General features: G+C 46.6%; 1 protein-coding gene across 3 annotated transcripts in view; it reads left to right on the top strand.

Annotated features, from left to right (window-relative positions):
• The window catches only part of LOC126522397 (prestin-like), a 294487-nt gene that overhangs the window by 76143 nt on the left and 190804 nt on the right, over positions 1–27540 (top strand). Inside the window, exon 1 of one of the 3 annotated variants that reach the window (XM_055066403.2) lies at positions 17459–17582. The exons of the other annotated variants lie outside the window; for them this stretch is intronic. The gene's annotated coding sequence lies outside the window, so the exon portion shown is untranslated. Of the gene's footprint in view, positions 1–17458; positions 17583–27540 lie in introns of those variants that run through there. 3 annotated transcript variants of the gene reach the window in all.

Raw genomic sequence — 27540 nt, 5'->3', positions numbered from 1 at the left:
TTTTGGCCCGTCCGACGCCGCCGCGACGCCTACCCGCCAAGCGTGTCCAGGCGTGTTTCAGTGCCACGTGTCTTCGTGTGTGCGTGTGTGTGTGTGTGCCCTCGCTTGTCAAAGCGCGGCAGCCGGGGAGCGGAGTTCCCCGAATGAGGAGCCTGGAGGTCTCTCGGCTCAACTGTTCGCGCCGTCGTGTGGGTGAGGGTTGGCAATGCGTCACTACACTCGGTTCAGCAGGTCTCTCGGCCCGACAGTTCGCGCCGTCGTGGGCTCCTGCTGCGCCGTCCCGTGACCTTCATCCCGTGACCTTCCCTCCTTCCCTTTTGGACCGCGACGCCGGGAGTATAAGAGCAGCTGCCCCCGGACGCCAGAGGAGAGGCTCCGATTTGTACTGTTGAGTTACGTGCTCTCCCGTCTCTCCACTTCGGTCGACCTGACCGGCCGCTCTTTTGCTATGTTAGAATAAACAAGTTGTTTTGTTACCAGTCTTCTCTTGCTTTGCCGGGACCTTCGGATGCTTCCAGTGCCCCAGGCCGCCAGGCCAACGCTACCCTTGGGGCTTGCGACCCATTGGCAATAACGGGCGTCAGCACCGAGACCCCAACAACTCGTGCCAGCGGTGCGATTACAACACCACCATTAAATTTGTATGACAGTGAACTTGAATTTTTAAACCGCCTCATAGTGTAACATTAGATTACAGGGTTTTGCGTTTTTGCCTCTGCACCGATAACGACGCAATGGATGGTAGAGCACGTGGGTAGGGGTTGTAGTACATAAGTTGGTGTATGCCTTCTAATAAAGTTGGTTGTGAGTTGAGCGCTGTCCTGTTTCCTGCCTTTTGTCATCGTCTTGCGCTGCCCCTTCAAGATGTGCAGCCGTAACTGTGAGAAAGTATTATTTTGTTTATCAAGTCGATGTTCCTGCGATTCATGTTTTTCGAAGCGTTGAAGTATTTCTGCGATAAGAGCTGCGTGCTTTCGTGGATTCCTGTCCAACTGCCTTCGGTGTTTAACCAGCCAAAACAAAACCAATCGAGTCGAAAACGAAACGACGCCTTTGCACGTGATAGGCAGTTGAGCGTGTTGCCGTAGCCACGCAAGCGTTTTTGATTTCCGAAGCATAGAATAAAGCGCGCGAGTGTCTAATAATATACCCACTGCAGTTTTAATGAACGATTATGTTGTACTCATACTCTGTTTCAGACATCAAGTGTAACGCTGTGGAGGCTAGATATACTTTTTGAAGTGGCTGCGTCCGCACTTAGAAAGAGTTCGATATTCTTGATTGCGATTGCGCGAAAGTGTTCTTTATTCAGGCTCAGTATTAAATGAAAAAAAAAATAATCCTTTGAGACAAACGAACTGTGGTATACGGCTCTCTAATGCGTTGTTTTAGATCAATTTGTTCTTTGTTTATTTTTTTTTCTTTCTATTGTTATTATGGGCAGCCAGTCCCGGCAGCCTTACATGCACGCTGGCGTGGGCACACACCGTTGCGGCGTAGCGAAGCATGAAGGGAACGCGCGGAGTGATTTTTTTTTTTTTTATTGTATGGTATTTAGGACATGTTGTCGCCTTTAACTGTCACCGGCTACTCCTTTTCACGTAGGGATTAAAAATAAACTAAAAAAAAGTGAAATCATAGGAACACAAATTCCTGTAACGTAAGTGCACTAATGTCGCACTATAACTGAGAGACAACTCCAAATCATCAGAAAACAAAGCCTAGTCACATATGTAGACTAATGCCACACTAAAACTAATAGTCAACTCAGAAAGACAGCAACACAAATTCCAGTCACATGTGTGCAATGAACACAAAGTCCCGTCACATGGCTAGACTAAAATAAGGTCACGTAAGAAATCACGGATTAAATTCTTTTGAAGTTACAAAAAACCAGGCATTGGATTGGCCAAAGTCGGGTAAAAGATAAATGTAGAATGCGCTATCACATTTACACACTACACTCAATTCTTTCCGAGAATATTGCTCACTTCTAGAAGTCTTTGAAGGGTTACTAATGCTCGTTTTCTCAATGAGTATGTTGGCCAAGGACCTAACATACGTAAGGCTGAAGAGGCTGCGATTTAATGCCACTAAATCAAGTACTGCGCGTTGTCTGTATATGTCGTGTAGTTGTCATTGTAGCATAAGAGGCTGTACACCTTCATCAGCGCGGCCACAAGTGCATTCCGCACTATCAGCTCTTCAAATTTTATATAGAAAGTGTTTTGTGTACGAGGTACCGAGCCGCAGACGGTGAGTCAGCGATTTAAAAGCTGTGGTTGCATTTAATGTGAAAGTGATTTTAAAATGAAGTGATGGGTCAATGTGAAATAAATCTGAAGCTTTCGAGTTCTGATCAAACCATGTTACTTTGCAACCACGGGCTGATATCTGTCGTGGTATGCAGTGCAATTCGCCTTGCGTTAGAGGGAGACCATGTGTTTCGATGTTAACATGCGCTTGTCTGGTTTCCTTATCTGCTGCAACATTCCCAGGGTTATTGCCGTGGCCAGGTATCCATTGGAACATTACTGTGCAATTTTCTTCACTTGCTTTTGTCAGTTCCTCAAGTATCTCGTTAACTAACGCCATGTTTTGCGAATTGCTGATGTCACTATGAAGTGAAGACAAAGTTGCCTGCGAGTCACAAAGGATGACCCATTGTTCCTCTTATTGCACTGAATTTATGTAGCGTAGCAAGGACAATATTGCAAAAAGCTCTGGTGTTGTTGATGACGTCATCTGAGATATATTAAACGCTTGTATTGGTTCCATTTTCTTTTTCGTCACCGAATTTCTTGCGTAGCTTCCACAGCGTTGCACCTCATCTGTGAAACTGAGTGTAATAACAGCCGACCTACGTACAGTCACCTCTTAGAATACATCCGAAGTACCAAGTTTTCACCGCCAGGCCTCGCCACTTACTGGTTTTTAAAAATTTCTCTGCCACATTAAATTGTAATTCCTACTTGAATCGCGAACAGCCTGCTGGATTATATCACTATAGATCGTGGTCATTTCATTTCCATCTGCGTCTCACAACACCTTCTGGACAGTTGTCAGTCCGTTTAAAAGAAATTGAGGGTGAAGTCCGGTCGTACTGAACTGCAATAGCAGGTGTAAGCCAATTTAAGATAAATGAATACGGGCTGCGATTTGAACCTAATGCGCTAAGCTTTGCGGAAAAACACGAATTGCTGAAGGAAACTGGTAGCGCAGCACTGTTGTCGTCCTAACCTTCGGTAACCGAACGCGCAATTTCGTGCTTAGCAGCAGAACGTCGTAGCCATTTAACGCGCCACGGCGGCTGTTCTCCTGCCCTTAGACGGGCACAAGTTCATTCTGCCCTACCTGACAGTAGGGCAGCCTATTACATAGTGTACGGTGGTAAATATAACGTTGTCCAACTCAAAAAAAAAAGTTTTTGGAGGTTAACCAACCAATTAGGGTCACTCACTTCCTTGACGTCACGGCGGAGGCGAACTTCTTTTGATATTGACGTCCCTCGGGAGCTAAGTTTCACAGTGCTGAGGCGCTTATAGGGCAAGTGCGTCGCAGTTTTGAGTGTGGAGCTTGTACCTAATTGTTAAGTAGCCTTAGATATTTAGAAGCTCGTGATTTATGTTGCTCAAAGAGGAATATCTTTATTTTTTTTTTTCGTTCTCCTTTGTGCAATGTCACCGATGCATTGTTTTAGCTGCGTATCTCCTTGCTTCCGGTGCCACTGTCAGGAATGTATTGACGTACTATCTGCAATCAGTTCGAAAGCAGTGCCGCAGTTTACACCTGTAAATTCTACGAGAAAAAAGAAAGCGCTGTTTCCCTGTCCCTTACTTCTCGCACCACCCGCGAAATCGGACATTCGCCCACTATACGGAGCCTTTCTTGCACTTCGCTACCAGCGCATGCGGTCTGTTGTGCCTTCTGCGAATCGAAAAAAAAAAAGAGGAGCCAGTCGTAATCTTATCGGCAGCGGCAGAGTGCCCTATAGCCGTTCAAGGCAGATAATCTTGTAAACATCGACTGTTCATGCGAACAAGAAAAAAATAACATTCTATATGAGATGAAATGCGTGAGTAATAGCTTAGAGAGCACTTGATGAGTGAATACATAAAAACTAAGTTCATGGGTCTTGCGCCTTGCGCTGTTTCGGTGGGCAAATGAAGGAACCCGGCATCCTCTTTAATGTCAAGTGCCCTCGCTCGATCTTCTTCCATGTTCATTCGATATCAGTGTCGGTCGTATCTGTAAGTTGGGCACTCAAGTGATGTGCTATAAGGGCTCCACGGCGTCCCGGCTGTCTCAACATATGTGGTCTTTCTTTTCTTGCGCCCACTTCTTCCAGGGCTTTAATTCTCCTCCATCCAATTCCTTGCACAGTATCATACAGGCGAATATAGGCCTCCTAAGCAGTCTACCTTTCGATAAAGAGTTTCTATATTACTCTCTCTATCTCTTCTCTTCGAAAGAACGCGCTTTACACGTGGAACAGTTTACACAGACACATTCAGTCGAAGCTTATTTGCATTAGATGTAAACCTTTAGGTAGTGGTCTGTGCCTCCCGCTAGCTTCCTGGTGTGCTTGAGGATTAATATTAAACGGATCGGGCTGTTTCGGTGAGATACGCAATGTGAAGCGGTATGTTTGTAAAGAGCTTACGTTTGTAGCTCGCCCAAAGAACTTACGGGGGAAGTTGTTCCTGTCGACGAGTTGTAGACTGTGTCCGTCTGGGCACTCATCCCGTCGCCATATCCAGTGCTTCTCAATAATACGTGCCACCGCAAAGCGCTCGGTGATCTGGCGAGATTCTTTGAGTTAGTCGGAGGAGGAGGCGATTAAGCAGCGACTTCGCTGATGATGTAGCTAATAACACGACTTGGATTAGTGTCTGAAATGCAGGATCGTTCCTTTCACGTCTAGTTGCCACCTTGATAATCGGAAGCACTCATTTTATGATTCTGGTTTCAACCTGTACGTTTCTTTATTTTCTTATAGTGCGTGTATTTTGTACGGATTGGGGTAAAGTAACACGATGCTGTGTACGCGTCAATTTATGCTTGCGCACTGCAGGTATCTTTGAGAGTGAAGTGAACGAGCGTATATCTGTTGCGTGTGGTTGGCGCCAGCGTCGTCGTCTCCTTCCACAGCTGGCTCGTTGGCGCCCTTCGGCGCTACCGCGCGAACGCGCTCGTGCCAGTGCTCCCGCGTTCGTCGTCATTAAATAATTAGTTAATCAAGAAACACAAAGACGTAACCAATTTTACAGCGAAGCTGTTAAGGGCTAGTTCCCCCAGGATGGTGTCCGTGTGTGCACACAAAAATCCCTATACGTGGCCCGATCTCGAAGATTGTGCAATGCCGGGCCAAACCGCGGCGGAGGTGCAGTTCGCCATTAAGACGCCCAAATACACAGGTTCGCTGGTCATCCTTCTTCACAGAGTGGAAGGCCAATTAGTTTTTTTTATTTCTTTTCCCGTTAAATTCCCCTCTGATGTTCAGTATGCTAGATGCAACAATTGACATCTGTGCTGCACCTTCTCCATCGAATTCATTAAAAGTTATGATTAAAAAAAAATAAAAACAAAAGAAGCACGCTGAAAGTAACCGCGATGCACGAAGTACAGTCTAGTATCTGTATTTTTTGATCAGGCAGTAACAATCTGCAAGTAGACGAGGGAAGAGTTAATTACGTCGTATTCACAGTTTAATGTTGCAGTCAAAAAAAGGAGGGCCATTTACTTAGTACCTAATGTGGGAGTTGTTATGCCGCCGCAGGATGCAACTTCGAATTTAGTTCTAACTGCGCAAGAAAGAAGTCGTTTTAGCACTTTCATATTCAGTCACAAAACCAAAATAACGGGTTTATTCTTCGTTCCTTTTGACGCACTGCTTCAAAGCAAACAGTGCACGACGATAACTCTATCAGATATGGTGCATGACCTCGCATTTCTCACTCCTCGATAGAACCGGACCACAACAGCTAAACACATCGTCAGAGATAATCTTGCAATGCATTTGTACTTTTCCTTTCTGGAAATATACAGAAAAGGGAAACATTCTGGCAGTGGTGGTCGCGTTGACCGCAGGGTTCCTTACTTTGGATTCTAGGAATTATCCTCGATAGTGGTTACACTTGCCACTCCGGGCACGACGATAGTATTTCCTTACAATCGAATAAACTGAGTAACCCAATATTCCAATTAGCCTAAATTCGTTCAAATGGTCTACCTACATAGCACCAAGCCGGTAAGATGTTTTACTTTGTAAATTTGTTTTGCTTTATTCGAAAATTGCCCTGCCACCCCCCCCCCCCCCCAAAAAAAAAATAAAGTCGCAGGTTCACCTGAAATGAGAAGACAGCTATACGAAGTAAGGATAGTAGTTTTATCGGCCGCATAAAGTTGTAAACATTCGCTTACTAACTAAATTAACAAGCATGCATGACGTCACGTGTGCACAAACAAGCACATCTCACTTGATGAGCGCGCACACTGGGTTGAGAAAGCGCAGCGGCAGCTGTGAGTGAATTGACCTTCGTGCTGCATCTCGCTACGACGCGAGCTAGGCGGAGAGAACGCAGGGCACACAAAGCTATCAGCACTCGGTGCATTCTGGGCTCATCGCAGATCGCTTTCAATTGATAGGGCCGCGCGGCCGTGCCTTACGCAGCCGCTGCTGGAGTATAAAGCTGACGACGAAGGCAGAAATGCGCCTGGAGTGTCCATATTATTAATATCGCAATAAAATCGTCTTCATGTATTCTGTGGATATATCCTTTATATAAAACTCCACGCTTGATATTTTCCTGTCCGGAACGCTGTCACGCTGACAACGCTAGGGCACCTAAAAGTACTGCGAAAGCAGCGATAAAGAGTGCAAGTGCAAACAAGAAAGATTGATCATGATTGTTTTTAAAGAACCAGATACGCCCCAAAATGGTACTAATATTTCTTATATGGGTCATTCTACGCCAAACGACCCGAAAATCCCGCTCGACCACCTTCGATATTGTTCTAAAAAAAATTTCGGATGATCATTTCAGTGCAGTATTTGCTCTAGTAATGTATTCTTGGACTAAAAATAGTTTTTCTGTCTTTTATAGTGATTTGAATGTTGCCGTAGTGGCCTAAACATAGCTTGTCAAAAGATGCTCTCAAAAATACAATACTATATGGAACGCCTTAAATATCGGCTGTTTGCTAGAAAATGAATGGCGGAAATGAATTCTGGAAATGGAAATGAATTCTCTATCATTGGCGGCCATTATACTATGTCTCACGAGGTGCTTTGTGGTGAAGCAACATGGCAATTCTGCGCCCATTTTGATTATTTCCTAAACATTCTACAAAGTTTACAGACACAACACGACTATATCGCAGGGCTGAATTGTTGAAGCGTGTCAAAAAAGTATCGAAGTCGACGACCGAGAAGTTTCGAAGTGGAAGGGGCACAAACATCGAAAAATGTATGAAATGCCCCATGTTCAGGCACATGTACATTGGTGATGCGGTTGAATTAAAAATGAACGCTTGCGCTCATTTGGAAGAGTAAACACATGAAATTTATTTGTGAAAGATTCATGGGATTGGTTTTTGTTTTAAGCGAGAAAGAAAACGTTATGTTGAGCGTTCGCCGCGTGACTTCCTTGGGGCAACGGTAATGTGCAGCGAGCACGCGGGTGGCAAGATCGTGTGCTGCTGTGTTTTTTCACGTTGCTGAAAACTTGCAGCAGACAGTGTAGATGTCTGGCAGGAGTCTTAGCAATTCAATATATCCGGGTGTAGGATAAATCTGTATACGTAGTACATTCCGGCTGACTGATCGAAATATAACGGCAGCGATGAAGACCGATGATAATGAGAATGAGATGTAACTGGTCCGGCATGGGGTGGAAGCCTAATGTCAGTAATATATCGTCAACTCGGGTGGAAATCAGTACAGAACAAGCCTCGCGGCCGTTTCAAAACCTAGCTGATAGTTTGGATGTCTTGTACACGTCACAGCCTACTGATTGAAGAACAACGTCTGTTTTCCATCTCGCGTGTTGCACCTTATCATCTACCTTACCCTGTTATCACCCATGTTTTCGTTCTTGTTTTTCGCTCAATCGCTCGAGCGTGTCAGCTTGAGCAATATTCCAGTGAAACGAGACTTCGCAAACAAAGTGTTCGGGCCTTTTGCAGTGGGCAGGGAAGTCGTCTCGTCGTGTTGTGGCCGCGGGGAGAGTGACCAGGCACGCTGGAAGCTCACCCTATCGCAAAGATAAGGCATTCTGACAAGAAACTCTAGAGCCTAGATTGATGAGATGATGAGCGACGACGTGCCCTTCGCTTTTGACGACATCCGCCTGCAGCGTTTACCCGGTCATGCTCGCTGCCTCTCTCTCACTACGAGCTCGTGATCTCTCACGGTGTCGCACGCGACCGAGCGACGGTACGGGCTATCAAACGCAGCGACGGAAGGAACGCTAGCGTAATCTCCGGCAAATCAACTTCATCGCCAAAACACGTTAACGGGTGCATAACAACGCGCTCGTCGTCGCCTTGGCGTCATCTTGAGAAACTCCGCGGAGACTTCGACCTCCCTTCCTCTTTCGTCTCGAAGAGAGCCGGCGGAAATTGAGTGTGTGGCAGGGCCTCCAAGATAACGCGCGTGTTTGCGATACGCACGGCAGCTGATACGACGTGCTCGTTCGCTGGTAGCGACTTCGGTAATGCCTGCTGAGAGGCTGCGCGGCTGGGAATGGCGCGCCGTCCCATATGCAAGTGAATATAGCCTTTCTTCTCGTGCAGTTTCTCCTGTGGCGTAAATGTGTTAAAGTGTGTATGTCTTCCTCGTGAGATATATAGAGAGAAAAGAGAGACTTTACGTAGGAAGCGCCGAGAGGTTGGCCTGAGGTATAATATGTCCCAGCGTGGTACTCTGGTCAGAGGGAAATGGGGAAAAAGTGGGGTAGGAGGAGCGATGATGAGTCTAGGCAGTAGGGTGCGATTAAACGCGCGTACACGTTTCGTGTCGAAAGGGCAATTTAAAAAAATTGCAAGAGTGACTCGACGACTCCTTTCGTTCGTATCATTTCCGGCTATGCACCCAGTGACACGTTTTCACTCAGCGGCCTGTTTTGAATCGGCGTTAACGAAAGAGATCAGTGCCTCTCGCTCACGCTCATACTTGGGACAGGCAACAAGTATCTAGTCCACTCTCTCAAGTAGGCTGCATTTATCACAGTCTGTTGAAGGCTGCATTTATCCCAGTCTGTGCGCGCGCGTCGGATGAGATGCAAATATTATCGCGTAAAAGGCAACGCCTAGTTCGAACCTGTGCTGGAGGCTCGCATGGCTGTCTTGGTTGTCGCACAACAAACGAAACGTCCTATGGGGGTCGAGCTTATAGAGACGTCTGTGACGGTTTTCTCGTTTGCCCAGTGTCTCGATGTCGCGGTCCGCTTAGCTTCGGTGAGAAAGCTATCGCATTCTGCCCTTTAAAATGGTATGGCGATAAGTACGCCGTCACTTGAGGCCGTTTTTGACGTTGCGTCAGTAAGATCCTTCCCACGGGGTTCGTAGCGTCCGGTGATCTACTGGTATACATTACGGTGTCCTCTTCTTTCAGCAACAGCATGAAGTTCCGCAACGTCTAGGGCTCGAAAATAGCATGGAGCAATTGGAGTAGTGCCATCTGCGAATTTGTCGTCGATCAGTGAACGCTGTAGCTGTCTGATCTGTTCGTAGCTTGGCATGTGGGTGGTGAATGTCTGCTGTAGATACTGAAGAACTATATACGAGTCATTCCATATCAATTGTAACAAGTGTATTTTCCACCATATTCGATACTTCTGAAAAAAAATCTTGGTATGTATGTAACCTCAGTGTGGAAATCAATTCTTCTAGCGAGTTTTTTCCGAAAAAAATATTTTCAGATACCGTGAAGGCTCTTCCAAATTTGAGCATAAATGTGAAATTAGGTCAAGCAAAAGAATTCTTAAAAATTTTTACTTTTAACCATTACTACAGAACCTATTTCTGCAATCTGAAGATCATTAAAATTGCTGTTCATTACCTTTTTTCAAATTGCAGTATTTTAGCTAAGAGAAATAATCGTCAGATGCAGCATTCTAACACTCCTCTATAAAAAAATATAACTGTTTCTTCAGACATGTGCACACCTAGTGAAGTGCAACAAAGAAAAAAAAACGTAAACACATTTTACACATTCAGAACAAATCAGACGCGGTGTACGTGATAATGTAGTAACAAAACAAATCTGTATAGAAAATAAAAGTTGAGATCACTTTGCCTCATCTCTGGGACATTTATACCACAAGAAGTTAATTAATTCAAAAGTCTGTTTAATTGATGTTCTATGCTGCTGTAGCCACGAATAGCCAACCTGGCTACTATATATCCCACAGAAAGATACTAGCCAGGTTGTCTTGCTCCGAAAACTGTACACCTTTTTTGGAGTACTCCATAGGGTGCACAGTGTCATAAATTACGTGTTATTATACTTTAGACTCATTTTGTAACGCAGCGATTATTTTTGCTTGCAGAACTGCTCAAAAGGTAGTATCCTGTACGTCAGGAATAGACGATATGTGACATTGAATCCCAGGGAACGCTTGTAATTTGGCAGAGAGCTTTCTTTTTTAATCGGTGAGTGCTATATGTGCTTATGCACGATATCGTACCCCACACTAACGAGCACTAATTTACTTGGGCGGGAAAGAATCCGGTCGACGTGCGCAGCGATTTAGAGGGATCGCTGAAGAGCACGTCCTGTAGAAGGAATGAAGAAAAAATTCTTCATTTCACATTATTTACACTGATTCCAGATACGGAAGCCCACTCCATGTAGGACCATATTAAACGTCTGAGTCCACATCAGGACACGTCAGCCCCACTCCTCACTGCACCAAAGGTCTCCGCTTATAATACCGTCGTCTTCCCTACGCGACTAGACTAGGGAATCTCATTACTGTATCGCGGACAATCACAATCGTCGCATCGGTCTCAAAATCCCTCCCGTGATGCCGCACTGTTCCGCCGGACTCCGCCTCCCATGTTGCATCCTTCGCCCCCGCATATGGCACAAGCGCGTGTAGCAATCTGGGAATCCGAGGTCGACGCTGTTTCCACGGTAACCATAGACGTTGACCCCCTTTCATAAATTAGTCAGCTTGTCAGGGTCAGGTTCAGGTAGAGTGATCTTCGCGGTAGTTGTCACCTCGATGTGAGCTCCTCTGTTGGCGCGCCACAGTCTATGTCGGGCACCGTCGTCGTCTGGGCACGCCCAAGAAATGCTCATCGCCGTATTGCGACGTAACAGTACCCAAAGTGTGCGACAACGTGTAGGTGTTCCAGTCATATTTGTCCCGCAATAATTAAACAGGCACTTCGGCAAGAAAGTAAGTGTAATAACACTTCATTTTAGCGAAAGTTTGACGACCCCTATCTCAAAAGTGGCGGTGGTCTTAAAAGCCGCTGCCAGAGGACGGGCCTTGAGAAATTCTGGGTTCAATTCTTAAATTGAGATGTGGGACCTCAAATAATTAGCTGCAAGTTCTTTATGGAATTTCTTGTATTTAGTTCGTTATGTGCTTCTATTTATTGTGTAAGTAATGTCCACCACTTCGAGCAATCCAACTGAAGGTGCAAAATCTGCCACCAGGCGATTTTTTTTTCGATATTCCCGACAACTAATTTTTAAACACGAAGTGTATTGCCAACTGTGCATGTTGGGGAAACGAAGGCGCGCAACGTGGCCTCTCAGAATGTACATTCGTTTGATTCGACGTTTGCGTTGTGGTATTGTTTGTGAGCGGTGTAGCGCGCAACACAAAAATTGCATGAAAGTAAGGTTGTCACCTTGTGGCGGATAAGCATAAACATTCTATGAGATTAAAGTTAACAACCTTACCAACGGCAACGCAATGTTGCTGCTATCGCCCAGTAATTTTGCAGCACTAGTGCGCCGATACAGAAGCCCGCCAAACACGCACACACACGCACACACGTACACACACAATTGTATGTAGATATATTTGTTTGAGGCATAAGGCGCATAAGTTCTGTTATTTGAAAACGTAGAAAAATGAGACTTTCCGCCCGTTAATACCATTGGGAAAAGACGCCTTCTTTTTTTCTTCCCGACAACGTAGTAGATCATCGGGGTAAGGCACGCAAATCGGAAGTCTGTTGGGGCCGTCGACCGGTGGCGCGCGCAAGCACGGGAGACCGCAGCGCATCTTCTCAACAGTTTATAGAGGTCTTGGCAAACCTCTCTCGCTCTCCTGTGACCGTAAACTTTACACGCGCGCATCGCAAGCCCCAACGCTTCTGCTGCTCTTTTTCGGAGCGGAAAGCTCAGGCGCTGCCGTCTCGATCCTGCGCGGCGCGTGCTCCAGCGCGCATGGCCCGCAGCATTTCGGTTCCCCCGCAGCTGTTTCCATCAGGCTGCGGCATAATGCCGCAAAATATGCGCCAGATCGTGTCCCCGTCGGTTGAGCATAGGCAGCTCGGCGGCGCGAATGTCAGTGATGCAGATTCGGCAGCCTGCGACTGCAAATGAGGCGATCGACAGACCGGCGCCTGAGCGCGGGTGCTGTCTCATTCCCGTGTTTTTGTTTTTGTTTTCCTCGGGGGGATGTTTGGGATCGTATACTGGCTCATTTGCTGTCACACCGCAGCTGGCCATAGGTGCTTGCAACTCCGACGCGCTAGGTAGTGAGCTCTCGGTATCGCCGCATGTATACACTTAGAAGTATGGAATCTTAACTACAGCCAAGTGTGTATATACTTTAGTTTTAGGCAGAATACGCAGACATGATATGTGATCTGATTAGTAATAAAAGAACAGATTGGGGGAGTTAAGTTTTGTTTGTTCTTTTCTCCTTGAAGTCGACCAAAGTCTCTTCAAGGTGTTTATCGGCGTTGATGAAGCAGGAGGCAGGTTGGAGGTAACAAAACTTGAAGATATATTGCAACGGAAATATTTACACAGTCAAATACAGAGTTAACAAAAGAACACTGATACAAAACACACAAGTAAACAGCGCCTTACTCTTCTACTTTTTCTTAAGTTAGAGCCTAGGACAACTGTCACTACATACGAGCAACCGAGTCTCACTGTTCTACCACTAAGTGGTTACGGCCCAGACTAGCGTTGCATCGTACGGAGTCTTACTGTTCTATCAGGTTTAGTGATTACAGCCTAGACTGAGGAACAAGCACCTCGTCTCGATTGTTATAGTCGGAAGAGACAAAGAAAAGGGGCGGTAGGGTCGTCAGCCCATCCCACGGAAGCAGTTGCCAATGAGAGTTGACAGTTTCTTAAGCCACAACCCAAAGGGATGGGCTTACTCTCAAAAGTAAATGTATTGGAAAACCACCCTGTTTTCCCTCTTCCCACAGCTTCGTTTCCCTCTCCACGTGGTCAGTGACGGCCTCGGCAAACACGCCAGGCACGCACGATTTATTGCGGCCATCTCGCACTTCAGCGGCGTTTCTAGCCAGCAGGGGGCTCGGGCGCTGGTGTCCCAACACCGCGTACCGCAGTCCCCCTTAAGGTCTTTCCTTGTAGAAAAATAATGACCGCTGGCGGCATCCGGACTCGGTGTTCTTAAACGAAGTTCTCCGAACGCGGCCTCCGCATGCGCCCCGCGCCCCTCTCTATGGCGCGCACTGCAAGTTGTAACACGACACCAAGCGGGCTCTCCACAGCGCTCAAAACAAGATGCACGTGGCTGCCGCCCGAATGCGTAGGGGCGTGAACCCCCCCGCTCCGTACGCGCAGTGCGTGGTCAACATTGCTAGCAGCTGCGTCTCTAACCAGGGGACTCGGGAGCCGGCGCCACAACGTCGCGCATACCACCGTCCCACTCGAGGTTTGTCCGCGTGGCCCTATTATGACCATCGGCGGAATGTCAACACAGCGCGCGTAAGTGCATGTTCTCCGAATCCGTTTTCCGCCTCCGCACCGCGCCCCCCCCCCCCGGCGCGCGCCTCGGCTCGTCACCCGACACCACGCGGGCCGTCCGACCCCTTAAAAACAGAAACGGTTGCTGCCCGACGCGCTGGGGGGTGGACGCCTCCCCATTCACAAAACACATGGGCAACTCGCGGCACTGCAAAAGTATGTACAAAACAATCATGCAGCCCTACACCGTCCACTCTGCATGCTCGGGAGATGAGCGGCCTAACAGGGGGGGGTGGGGGGGTAACCTGGCAATGTTCACAACTGCTCTGATTATCAAATGTAAATGTAAGCGAGATGTTTGTAGAGAGGCTGGTTACCGCCCCAGGAATCAGCACTGCGTCCGTATTAATGGGGAATCAAGTTAAATATAAATGAGACACGCTTTGCTCTCTAATTGTCGTCCGTTGATGACATTTGCCTGCTGAACACTGCGCACAACGAATGAGCAAGAAGCACGTGCACAAGCCGCTCCTTCGAGGACGGGGCTATAGAGAAAGAACCTAAATGCTGCATTTACAAGCACGTAGTGCGCTTTACCGCTACCGGCGCTCCTTATACAATGGACTCTAAATACATTGTATGAACTCTAAATACATCGGCAGCAATTCTTTTATATATTTATCTTGTACTCCATATCGAGCATCTTCTAGGACTTCCTTGATAACAGCACATAACGTCAGACACTTACGTCCCTAATGCTGATTATCGGACAGTGCGGGTTCACCTCCGTGCTATAGCGCTGTAAACAGGTGCCTGCACGTTGTGATGTGTTGTGCGCAGAACAAGCGGTACAGCAGTGTTTCTCCGCACGGGTAGAAGCTACGTGATAGTTGTTGCCACGCAGCTAATAGTACAGATCAAGCGGCTAGCTACTGGTGTCTAGCGCCTTTGTGCGGTCAAGCAGATGAAGTTCACTGGCAGCGTCTGTCCACGACAGAGAATAGTCGGAAATGACCGCGGGAAAAGTAGTAGTACTAAACTGTTTTGTCCGATATGGGGTTTGGGGAGGAGGAAAGTGGGAGGGCCCGTCTTCTTTTCCTCGGGCGGCGGCCAGGCCGCCCGTCTTCGGCCATCTGGACGACCCGGAGTTGGAGATCCGTGCTTGAGCTTGAGCAGTGCAGTCCCCCACTGCTGTAGGGTGGATATAGAAGGGTAGGCTCGTTGGTGTTGGGCGTCTCTTACCAGAAACAAAGTAATCAATCTTCACCGACGTAAACAGCCAGCTTGTACAACTCTGACTGCAGTAGCTCAGTAGTATTGCGTGATGTGCACTGGTGCGGCGGTTACTCCACAAGGAAAAAGCATCCGCCTGGTATGCTCTAGTCATCCTAGAATTAAGTATAGACGCACTTACGCCACCGAAACCCCGTATTCATTCCTACTACAATTGCAATCCATATGCGATGCCTACTAGTGTGACAGAGCGTTACCATATGTTACAGAAGTGGATATTTACGCTGATTCGCTCGGTGTACTGAAACAACTGAAGAACGTTGCAAAAGCATTCCAAGTGTTCCAACAAATCCAAAGGCTAAGCAAGACGCCTCAATTCACCATTACAATGCATTGGATTAAGGTACACAGTGAGAGTCCGTTCAACAGCCTTGCCTACTGACTGGCTCTTTACCATCTTTGTCGGACACGCAGCCACACTTGCGTCTTTTTGATCATTCAGCTCTCCTCCGAGCCCAGAAGTTCGTTCTCCGATGGGACACGCATGTACTTATACATATGTGCCGCCGTGTGTACTTTTTCATCCCCGCAGCCTTTCCCGGATGGAAGTTAGTCTTCGAAGGCTTCAGGGTGGTGTGGCGCTGACACTTGCGGTCACTTGCGCCTGGGGATCTGCAAGTGCCAACCCTGAAACGTGGCTTAAATACCCGGTACCTTTGTCTACTATGGACATTGGTCCCCTTTTATGGCTGTGTCCTGGTACTGAGGATGTTAGGCACAATATGCTGAGAGAGGCGAAAGAAAAAGGCGAATGTTCAAGCGGGGCTTCACCCGTTCGAGAACAGACAACTGCTCTAACTCAGTGCTGCAGCAACTGATTAACACGGGGCTGAATGCGCTTATTTGATGCTTTTTCGGTCATTGCTTGGTACATAATTAAGCCTTGAGCAAATCCCCCGAATAATTAGAAAGAAAGAATTTACAAAGCCAGTGGTAAGAAGTAAGAGGAAAGATTGATAAGAGGAGAAAGAAACAGTCATATCTCGGCACTTCTACGCCGCCAGGGAACGCCTCTTCCACAGGCACAGATGACTCTGACATCTTTTCCTTCTGAACTGCTCGTGCGCATCTGCAACTGCTTACTCTATCGACACCGAAGGAAATAGCGCGTGACTTACTGCGCAATATACAGGTATTTGGGCAGCTGTCGCGCCACTGCTTCGCATGACGGGTAAGTTTTTTTCCGTCACTATTTTGCCATTCTCTTACTTTAAAACTGTTCGCTTAACATTAAGCTTCAGCTTGAAACTGTCAGGTTAACAGTTAGCTTCAGCTTAAATTTTCGGAAATTATTCTTTTTAGATCCTTTAGATGTTCTAACCATTCCATTAGCGGATTTATTGGCCGATTGCCAGAGGGCGTTGTACCATTACACCATGGAGCAACCAGCCAACCAGTTCCTTCAACCGACACTATTCGGTAACTGTCCTTCACCAAATGGCATAGTTACCCACTGACCTCTAGTCCGTCTAGGTGGGATCAGTGTAGTTATCGCAGTTACTGTTGTTGTCCTTTCATAGGACGCCTCATGCCCACTGTACTTCTCCTTATAGTCTCTCTAGGTTTGGGCTACTGGGTGAGTCATATTCCAGGAAAACAGCAACCGAAAACTGACGCGGAAAAAGAACACACACGACAGGGGGTGCCCATCCTGTCGTATCTGTCGTAGGTGTTTTGTGTCCACGTCTCTTCGGAGCAGTTCATTTGCTGAAGTAATTCTTCCTCCTCCTCCTGGTCTTGAGACACAACGAATAGTTGGTGTTAGTTAGCGGGAAGACGGAGTGATACTGCTTTGCTTCCAACTCCAACTCTGGTCGATCCTGCTCTTTCGTGGGTACGTGCCGTTTCTGTCATACAACAGCCACGCCCGCGTACTAAATATAGCTTTGTACGCCGACATACGCGGTACCCAATGTACCCAATGCTCAGAGGTGGAGTTTTATCTTATAGAATGGTCGCGGCTTGAGCTTATGCGCCTTAACCTGTTACTCCGCGCTACAGGGGAAGGGGACAAAGGAAACGAAAGAGGGATGGAGAATGATGATGATAAGATATAAAAAGTGCGACTAATGCTGGTCGTTAGCACAACATCGTGCTCGAGTCACATCCAGTACTCAAGGATAACATCCTAACAAGGATGGTATCGAAGGCGAAATTATGTATTCGAAGGCGAATCCTGCGCCGAGGAAGACGACGAATGGAATCCGTTGTCGCGGTGCGCGCCTCCTGGGCACAGACTGCGGCGGCTACACAAGCCGAGCGGCCATGTGAGCATCGTCGGACCGGGTGCCGCCCGCCGGGCCGGCCCGGCCGGGAGGCCTCCCTGGACTCCCACCACCGCCACCGGTCGGCGAGCAGCGGTATTAACCAGGTACGACGACGACTGTCACAGAACATGCTGCGGTGCCACTTCGATTACGCGTCGAGCTGCTATTGGGCGAGGCACCGGTTGTCACCGCATTGTTTTTATGCCATGTCACGATTTAGAGAGAAAGCGGAGAAATTAATAAATGGGTGTATTTTATTGCGCAGCGATAACGAGCTTGTATTTCGCGCATTTCTAAGCTCGTCCTATCGCCTTTCTATGAGCTAACAAGGCGGGTCATTCACGTGTGCTACAATCTACTGGAGTATCGAGACGTCGAAAATTGCTTTGCAGAAAGGGGAGAGAGAGACAGAGAGAGAGAGAGAGAGAGAGAGGCGGTAGCAGCCAAATACTGTGACTTTCTGCAAGTAGCGCGGATGACAGGACGCTACGTCAAAGTTCTTACACCGACTTGCACAGTCAAAATGCCTTAGACCATTCATCGAATAAGTCGAGCACACAGCAACAGATATGGCCAAGGACCCTGTTTGTGACGTCAGTGCAAATATGGAGCTGGTTAAGAGGCGCAATACGTTTCGACACAGCTTTAGTGTTGTGAAAATGCCGTGATCTTGGTGGCACGAAATAAGAGCCTCACTATAAATTGCAGGTCGCGGCCCGGGTTGCATTGCAGAGCGTGGACATTACATGGAACAGTCGCACTGCAGTGTGCATTAAGAAACTACTGCCTACGTTAAAGAAATACAATGAAGTGAACCACGAGGTGGTGCTACACCGCAATGATCACGTGTTTACCGTGCGCCTGAGTCCACCATCAAGCGTTCGCTATATATACCCTAGACTTTTGCCAGGATTATGCTGGCCTAACATTGCTTCAGTCCTTAAAGTTACCGAATGTCATGGCTCCCGATGCTGGATGGTGCAGGCCATGTCAGGCTATATACGCCATTTGCGCTTCTCTAGAGGATTCTCGAGACCATACGCCAGAAGTGCGCTTACCTGTTGACCGGCGCAACTTTAACCCTCTATGGATTTATATAATGGGAAATGAACTGTAATAATTTATTTCTCGCTTATTTCACCTCCTAAACCACTTGCAAACAAATGTGCAAGAAGGAGGTTGTTTATTTGACAAATAACGAGGACGAGATACGCTTCCGGTTGGTAACATCGCGCCATAATATAGTGCGGACCTATATGCTCGTCGATGTCGCTAGATATACGCTGAACGCCTACCCCCATCTTCGTTTGTAGCAAAATCCGCCATCCATCCATTAAATAAATGTACTGCGTTGATTCGAAGAAGAGGGAGTCAAATTGGACCATTTAAAGAAAAAAAATCAAATGGTACGACCCCTAACGCGGCTTGTTACCAAGCGGTCGCAAAAAAGTTTTAAAATTTTGAGTACTTTGTCTTTGTGTCAGAAGATGTTGTTAAAAAGGTCGCGCCTGCCTTTTTGATTACTGTCATCACATATGACATTACGGAACGCCTGTAGCTAAGCGACAGCCAGAAATGCAAAGAGGAAGGAAACTTACGACCTCCGGCAAAAGAACGCCGCATGTTATGCACTATCGCGCAGTAACACACGGTCACGAATACGAATTCGGGGGATTCAAGTGTATAAAGAAATGCCAAGATATTCAAATGAGCATATCCCTCTTTTATGACTGCTTTTGTGCGTATTTTGTGCTCATTAAGCTGGACAGGCATCAAAACAAAACATATAGCGAGTAAGCTTCTTAAACTGAAGACGACGAGGGCGCGTGCTACCACATTGCTTCCCCACTTCCCAGGCAATGCTCCTTGGCGGAGAAAGCCGGAACTAGCAATATTGAAGTATGACCTGCGAGATCTTGCCGCACATGCAGTGATGGCGTGCCGCCCGATCTCGGAGGCTATTATTTAATAACTGGTATGTTTCCAAACGGCCATTCGGCGCGTTAGTAAAATGCCAGTTTGTGAGACTCAGAGAGCGAGTAGAGCGTGGTATACGTTAGTGAGTGGTATCACGGCATCCCACGCACTCCAGACGCACGTTTCCTTTTGTCAATGGCGCAGACAGGCGAGGGATACGCTTGAAAGACGATGGGGCAAACGGTGGCAGCTGGGTCATGTAATCCGTAGAGCAGATACCGAACGTGTGCCAAGGGAAAAAGAAAGTTAGCGCGTATGGCAGAGGACAAGATAAAGATAGATTACAAAACTGATGCACCAGGCTGTCGTAAGACCGGGGCAAATTGGAAATCGCACAGAGATGTCTTCGCCCTGCAATGTACATAAAATAGGCTGTTGTTCACGCTGCTGATGGTCGTTGGGGCAACTATGATTGTAATGACGACCTTTTGATACTCATATATATATATATATATATATATATATATATATATATATATATATGCGCGCAGACGTGACTGTACTACAATGGAAAAAAATAGACGGTGATGGCCTTCTTCTTTTCGACGCACGCTTATAATTCCGTGAAGTATGAACGTGACCACAACAGTGGCTACTTGCGCAATTTGTGCGCATTTCTGTCTACTTAGTGATGGTTCTAATCTTGTTTCTTTCAAAAGTATACAAGAGGAAAGTCGTTCGAGGAAAGGCAAACAGCCCTATTTGCATCTTGCAGTCATCGTGTCCATGTAGGCGTGTTTATATCTACGTTGACACTTCGCGCGGTGGCATCGAGTGATGGTCATCCTGTTCAAGTCGTGCTCATGCCTTGAGTTACTCGTTATTTCTCTTACGTAAGTGGCCTAACATCACCTTCGAGGAAATTTACAAAAGACAAATCCTATATATGCTTTATAGACCTAAAAATAAATTAATTTTCGGGGTAAGTTTACTTAGCAAAACCACGATCCGATTACGAGGCACGCCGTAGTGCGGAACGCCGGATTAATTTCTACCACCTGGGGTTTTTTAACATGCGCCCAATACACGGTGCCGGGCCGTTTTTTAATTTCGCCCCCATCGAAATGGGGATTTGATCCCTCGACCGCGTGCTTAGCGGCGCAAAGCCGAAGCCACTATAAGAAACCGCAGCGGGTGTGATTGCTTATTCTTAGTGATTATTGCTTAGTTCGCGTAGACTCGATTGTTGCATTAATGAGCTATACGTTGCGTTGCACGAAAGCACAAGTTAACCATCTCCAAAAAACGGTTCACACTTTGTTCTTCATTAGTTTTGACGTCTTGACATTCGCTGGTCAATATCCTGTGGCAAAGCGCGTTACATACGCGCGCGTGTGTGCGCGCGTGTGTGTGTGTGGGGGGGGGGGGGGGGGGTGAGCGTGTTAAAATACACATTGTGTAGAAAGTTTTATGAGAGGGCGAAATTGTCACCCACCCTAAAGTAGCACGGATACCAAAAGGAAACCCACATTGCGTGCTTTAAGAAAAGGGGGGAGGGGGGGGGGGGAAGACAGAAAAGGAAAGAAATGTCCGCAGTTTAATAATTGGTCTTGGTCTAGGCACTCAACCCGTCCTCACCACCTTCCCACACAATCGCTCGGCAGCCGAGCTCCTGCTTAGCTCAGTCAAGAGCGGTGCGCGCAATCAAGCGCCAACTTCAACCTCCGCGTCGCGTGATGCCTGATTACGCCGCGAGGTATCTGAACTTTGCCGCAGTTAACGCATTTCGAATACCTTTGCGCGCAATTACACGTAGACATGTGCCTTTCTGTCTGACCTCGAGGTGTCTGCACGTACTGATGCAAGAAAACAACAAAAAACTTTCGCCATCCGTCACCAGCATTGCACGTCTGTGAGAAAGCGAATCGAGTTCGCTGATCGCGTTTCTGTGTCTCTCGACTCAAAGACTTTCGTCACTTGCTCCCGCAACCAAGCCGTGACGCAACTCTTCTCAGGTCGTTGCAGTCGCTGCACTGTGTGGCGAAACTCGGCATACGCGAGCCGTTGCGCAAGTGGCCGATTCTCGAAAGTTTCTCAGTGCGCACTCTATACGGCAGGCGCGGCCATTGCCTGTCCGCCATGTTCTCTTCTTTCCGATTTCTACGGCGACCACTGGCGCCGCGTACGGCGTTGACCGTGCGCCCGGCACGAACGCTCGTGATTGACGTCAAGGGCGCCCTGTCACAAGTCGTACGCAGCCAGCGGCCGGCCGTTTCGAAAGCGATCAGCAAAGAATGAAGAAGAAGGCCTCTGCGATCGCAGAACGGTCACTCTTACCATGAAAAGAGGCCAGGTGAGCTGGAAAATACGCACAGACTAAATACGAGGGCCGTACTCAAGTTGACGTGCGTTGTAATTACGCAATTAAACAAGAAACGCTACCTAAATATCCTCATCGCTAGAAACATACGTCGTGGAGAGCACGATTCCCTTACTAAAGCGAATAACTTTCTTGAGCTTTCGGCTGTTCGCTCACATTGACGATCATCGTCGATGGATTTCGCACATTTTTTTTTTTTATTTTAAACACGTATGTTGCCTTTATGGAACGTGCGCAAGAAGTCTGCCAGATTCCATCTCTCTCTACGGCATTCTGGTCTTTTTGATACACCGGTTTACGTTTATCAATTTCATCATTCTATCCTGGCAAAGCTGCAGGGCGTATAACAATGGGATAGACAAAAGAAGAAGAAAAAAAAAAGAAGAAAGGAAGCATATTGTTGCGTCGAACGAAATAAGTGCGAGAAAATGCTACAGCGCGATGGACCGGGATGGAGAACGGAGTTATTGCATTCAAAAGAACGTCAGCAGGTTAGCAATGCGCGATGCGTGGAATAAATTCGCAGCAGAATACGGACGAAATAAGACGCTAGTGACACACGGCAGATACTTCGCCAAGAAACAACAGAAGCCGAATGCACGATGACTAACAAATTTAACGCGCAATTTTGGTGAACTTTGGAAGAAGGGTTTAGTAAGCGTAACAACAAGAATTCTCTTCACCTAGAGAATGGCATTAATACTGCAGCTGAAATGCAACGCTACTATGAAGTGTAATGCCCCTGATGAAGATGAGATGAAGAAGTTAGAGAATGTGTAAATTCTAGTTACGCTAAGTTTCGCACTAGCGTGAGAGAAATCGGACCGCGAAAGCCTCGAGACGCAAAAGCGCACAGGTACACACGCAGGGGTGAACAAACCGATATCGGATTCCCTGAACGCAAGGCACAGACACCCTGATATTTAAGACTGCGTTGTCAATCCTTCCCTTGCGTAAAAGCGTCGCGTCATTAGCCGTTGTTCGGGCGCATGCCACTCGCGATGCCAGTCGACATGATGACCAGAGCATCGCCGAAAATACAGTCGATCGCACAGAGTAGTTAAATGGAGTAGTACACTTACAGCCAGCTTCAAAAGTTTATGGTAGAGGCGATTTGAGAGAATGTTCAATTTCCGAGTGGTTCGGGACCGTAGCCGTCAAAACCGTGCAACGCCATTTCTCGGAGGTACTAGTACAAAATGGGCATCCGAATACCACAGTGTGCGCTTATCCCGCGGAAATATTCAGCTTCAAATATGCACCGCCGTTTGCAATCACTGGACGCCGACTGCACGTAAGCGAAGAACCAGTCCCAACGCAAATGGGGAACAAGAACTGCGAAGTCTTTCGCGTGACAACGAAAGTACTTGTGAAAATCTTTTATTTGCTCAAGATTTATTAATTTACGTCGTGAAAGCCATTGAACTTCGTTCCTGAATACATGTGTCACGGTGTCGGCTCGCGTCAGCTTGTCTGTCTCGATGGGCTCAGCTTTGCCGTGGTAGCGCCTTTTCAACGCTGTCCGGTTTTGTATAATGCCATTCTTCTCGCCTTCGACTAAACGTCCTCTGGGCAATCGGGCTCTTTCTGCTGCGCATCTTTTTTGTGCTTTTCCCTTTTTCCCCCGCGATGTTGATGTTGTGATTCGACAACCCTACGCTTAGCTGTACGTGCTGGTTGGAATGCGTGGTTGGCCCAATCCCGGAGGCAATGCAGAATACAAGACTTCGAATGCATAATTCTGGAAGAAAAAGAGACGAAAAGACAAAAAAATTTGTTCAACTGGTTGTATAACCTGTGTGGCTGTCGGCAGTTAAACGATATCATCATGATCAACTAATACTACTACTACTACAAATAATAATAATAGTGCGATTATTATACTGCGACCGAAACAAATGTCAATCGTGCTCGGAGAAGCTGCCAGGTGATGGCAGATTCCTGACATGTTTGGATTGCAAACTAGGCTATCACCTTGGCAGAAACTGTTCGCGTGTGGATGAAAATACGTTTGCATCAATGGACGTGGCAGAAAGGCCTGGAAATGTAAGCAATGCAGAACACCTGCAAGCGATAGCAGCACATTGACAGCCCATAATCCTGAAGGAACAGCAGTGGCTGGTGATCGTGGCCCTTTCTCAAAGGAATTAAATGCTCTCAGAGAAGAACTAAGGGGTATTAAGTACATGATGGTTGTTCTTCTGCCTCTCCGAGAAAAGCTCGACGAGCGCCTAGCTCTGAAACCAAAAAGTGATGAAGTGCTATCAGTGAAAGAGACTGTAGTTGAACTGCAAAACTCTGTACAGTTTCTGTCTTCAGCCTATGACACTGTTGTGATACAGACAAAGGAGTCTGACTCGGCCTTGAAAGGCTTAGAAACTAAAGTGATGTCTCTGACGGAAACGGTGAATGCCCAATCCACTGAGATTGTTCAGTTGCGGGCTGATATTAATGGCAGTGAGCAGTATAACAGACTATCGAACCTTGAGCTACCCGGGCTTCCATTTTCACCGGGAGAAAACTTGCGAACTGGCATCGCGGATCTCGCACAGAAGCTAGAAATAATAGATCTTGAACCCCGTGATGACATAGTTGCGATCCACCATCTGCCTGCCAGAAAAGATAAAACGCCCATCGTGCTCATTAGATTTTCGTCGCCGTTTTTGCGGGACACTTGGCTGGCGTCTCGTGGCAAGCTTCGTGCCTTGACACAGAAAAGAAAACGTACCTGCTATGTATCTCAATTAAAATTTTGGAAACCTCGATCTAAAGGCAAAGAGAACAGCTATAGCTTGTCTGAGTAAGGAATGAAAAGATATTTGCACGAAAGGAAGACGGAGGCCCTGTCATCAGGATTGCCTCAGTCTCTGACATCGATAAGATGCTTTAAACTCATGGCGATAAACTATATTTCTCTCTCGGACTTCGGTTCATTGATATCTATTTTCGAAAACTGTGATAACCCTTCTTTTTCAGTCATTCACATAAACATAAGAAGCATCAGAAAATACTGGGATCAGTTCCTTGTCGATGTTGCTGACGTCATGGCATTAGTGGATCCATTTAATACTGTCGGAGATAAATGTTCAAGATTACATGTTGTCGCAGTTTCGTCTACCGAATTACCAAGAACACTTTTTCACGAGAACGGCCAGGAGAGGTGGTGGAATAGCATTATTCATCAAGTCTAAATGGGTAACTACAATTACGACGTTTACTTTTACGGTAGCGGAAAGCCTCACCTTCCGCTTGGAAAATTCTAACGTGGCTTTCTTGTTAGCTGCGATTTATCGTCCCCCCTCCGAACATGTGCAAACATTTTTGAATGAACTAAAGCAAAATCTCAGTTGTCTACCTCCTAATTCTAGCGTTTTAGACATTAACATAGATATTTTAAACTCGGAGAAAGCCATGGTTACCAATTCCTTGAACATCTTAGCTGACTGTGGCATTGAGTAAGTTGTTAACGAGGCTACACGAGAGAAGCTTCTTTTTCTCGTGTTGTGACTTCCTGTATTGACCACGTGATGGTACGTTCAATAGGTTTTCCGAATATCAATTCCGTCCGAGTGACAAAAAAGCTGGCAAACCACTATTTTATATTATGCCGGCTTTCATTCCCAAGTTCCCAGCAATCCCAAAGTAAAGAATCGCAACACATTGAAATATTTGATTGCTTTAACCTCGACCGACTAGTTTCCCACTATGACTGGAACGCAATGTTAACAAATAGCTGTCCGAACAGTATATATAAGAATTTTATAGCGGGGAAGACGGCATGTAGAAAAACAGTCTTGGACCGAAAGCGAAGACCACACCTATACTGGCTGAACAATCGGGTAATAAAAGCTACTGAAGAGAAGGAAAACTTGTGGAAGCGGTGTCGACAGCACCCTGATGATGAAACACTAAAATGTCTCTATCGAGAAGCCCGGAACAAAGTTACAGCACTGGTGTGCTGTTCTAAGAGGAACTACTATCACAATAATTTTTTTTTCGTGGTATAAACCCGCTAAGATGTGGTCCCTGATAAATGAGCTTAGAGGCTCTTATCCAGGTACGTATTCGGACCCGATAACAAAAAGTTTCGGATCTATCAATCAAAATCTGGCGGCCAGCTTCAGTTATTTCTTTTTTTGCGCTGATAATGATGGAGCCACTGATCCTGTTGGTCTCAACGGTGGTCTTTGTTCAATACTAGGTTCAGCATTTTTTCCACCAATAACTAAAGAAGACTTATATCGATTGTTGCATCGATCAAAAAAAGCCACGCTGTCGGACTTGATGGCATATCAGCAGAAGACATGTGTCGTAATGTCGGAGTTCTTGCCGATCCGATTCTTTTCATCTTTAATAGAATCCTTGATACTTGCATAATACCAGATGCACTAAAGAGAGCACGCTTGATACCGACATTTAAAGGCGGAGAGCAGTGGCGTAGCTAGGTCGTCTGGCACCCGGGGCCCATAGGTCTTCTGTCACCCCCCTCCCCGGGTGTAGCCGGCGGAAAGAGGGGTGTCTTCAGACGTATATGACACCCCCCCGCCCCTCACTGGCCCCTTGCACCCGGGGCCCACGGCCCCCCAGCCCCCCCTGTTGCTACGCCACTGGCGGAGAGGCATCGAAGCCAGAGAACTATCACCCCATCTCCGTTCATCCTTTCTTAGCGCAACTGTCGGAAAGACGCGTGCTTGAAACTATTGAGGGGTTCGTTTTAAAGCACAACGTCTTATCATCTTCCCAGTATGGCTTCGTGTCTGGTAGAAGCACGCGTGCGTTTTTCGAAGAAATCTCCGATCTTCTATATGAAGCATTTGAACTTAACTAGGTAGCTTGAGGGCTTTTTTTAGATATATCTAAGGCTTTCGATTCAGTAAGCCAGTATTCTATGTGCAAAACTGAACAATTACGGGTTTCGGGGACATTTCCATGCATTTATACAAAACTACTTGGTAAATTGGTCTCAGACTATGTATTGGCGACCAGAAGAGTTGTTTGCGATTTCTTAACGCAGGGGTTCCACAGGGTTCCGTTTTGTCTCCGCTTCTTTTTAATTTGTGCGTTTGTGACTTGGCACAGGTAACAACTTCACGTACGATCCTCCAGTATGCAGATAATACGTTGCTTGTTTATAAACACATGCAGTACGAAGCAGCTGTCGCTTTACTTCAAAGCGACATAAAAAACGTGATGAACTGGTTTAAAAAAAAACGTGTAAAAGTCAGTGCTCGGAAAACTCGATTAGTATGTTTCAGAAATCCGTTAAAGGCTCTTGTAACAAGGGAACATATCTTCCTTCACGGTTCTCATTGTTTAGAATGTGTTTGCGCTCCAGTAAAATATGCGCATAGTATCAAGTACCTTGGAGTAGACTTTGAGACTGACCTATCATGGAATATTCAAATGGCTCGAATATGTGCCCGATTACGTAATGTTGCATGTGTCCTTTACCGTATAAGGAGTTATGCACCTACCAAGATTTAAAAAGTGATAGTGCATGCTTTAGGCTACTCGCGTATAAGGTACGGCATTTGCTGATTTTTTAATTGCAGCTTATTTTGGAAACATAAAATTGACAGCCTATTAAAAAGCGTACTAAAAAGTGCTGCGTACAACCAAACCACGAATCACTTATTTCGAGAATTAGAAATGCCCGATTTCGAGCTTTGTTTCGTTCGACAATTGTGATGCGTTATTTCTGGAGGATTGCTTTCCGAGAACCTGTACATAAAAGTGTTGCTTTGCGTCGACATCCCAGATAGGTA

Source organism: Dermacentor andersoni, chromosome 6, assembly GCF_023375885.2.
Source record: "Dermacentor andersoni chromosome 6, qqDerAnde1_hic_scaffold, whole genome shotgun sequence".
Taxonomy (NCBI): Eukaryota; Metazoa; Arthropoda; class Arachnida; order Ixodida; family Ixodidae; genus Dermacentor; species Dermacentor andersoni.
This window is presented reverse-complemented; position numbering and strand designations above follow the sequence as displayed.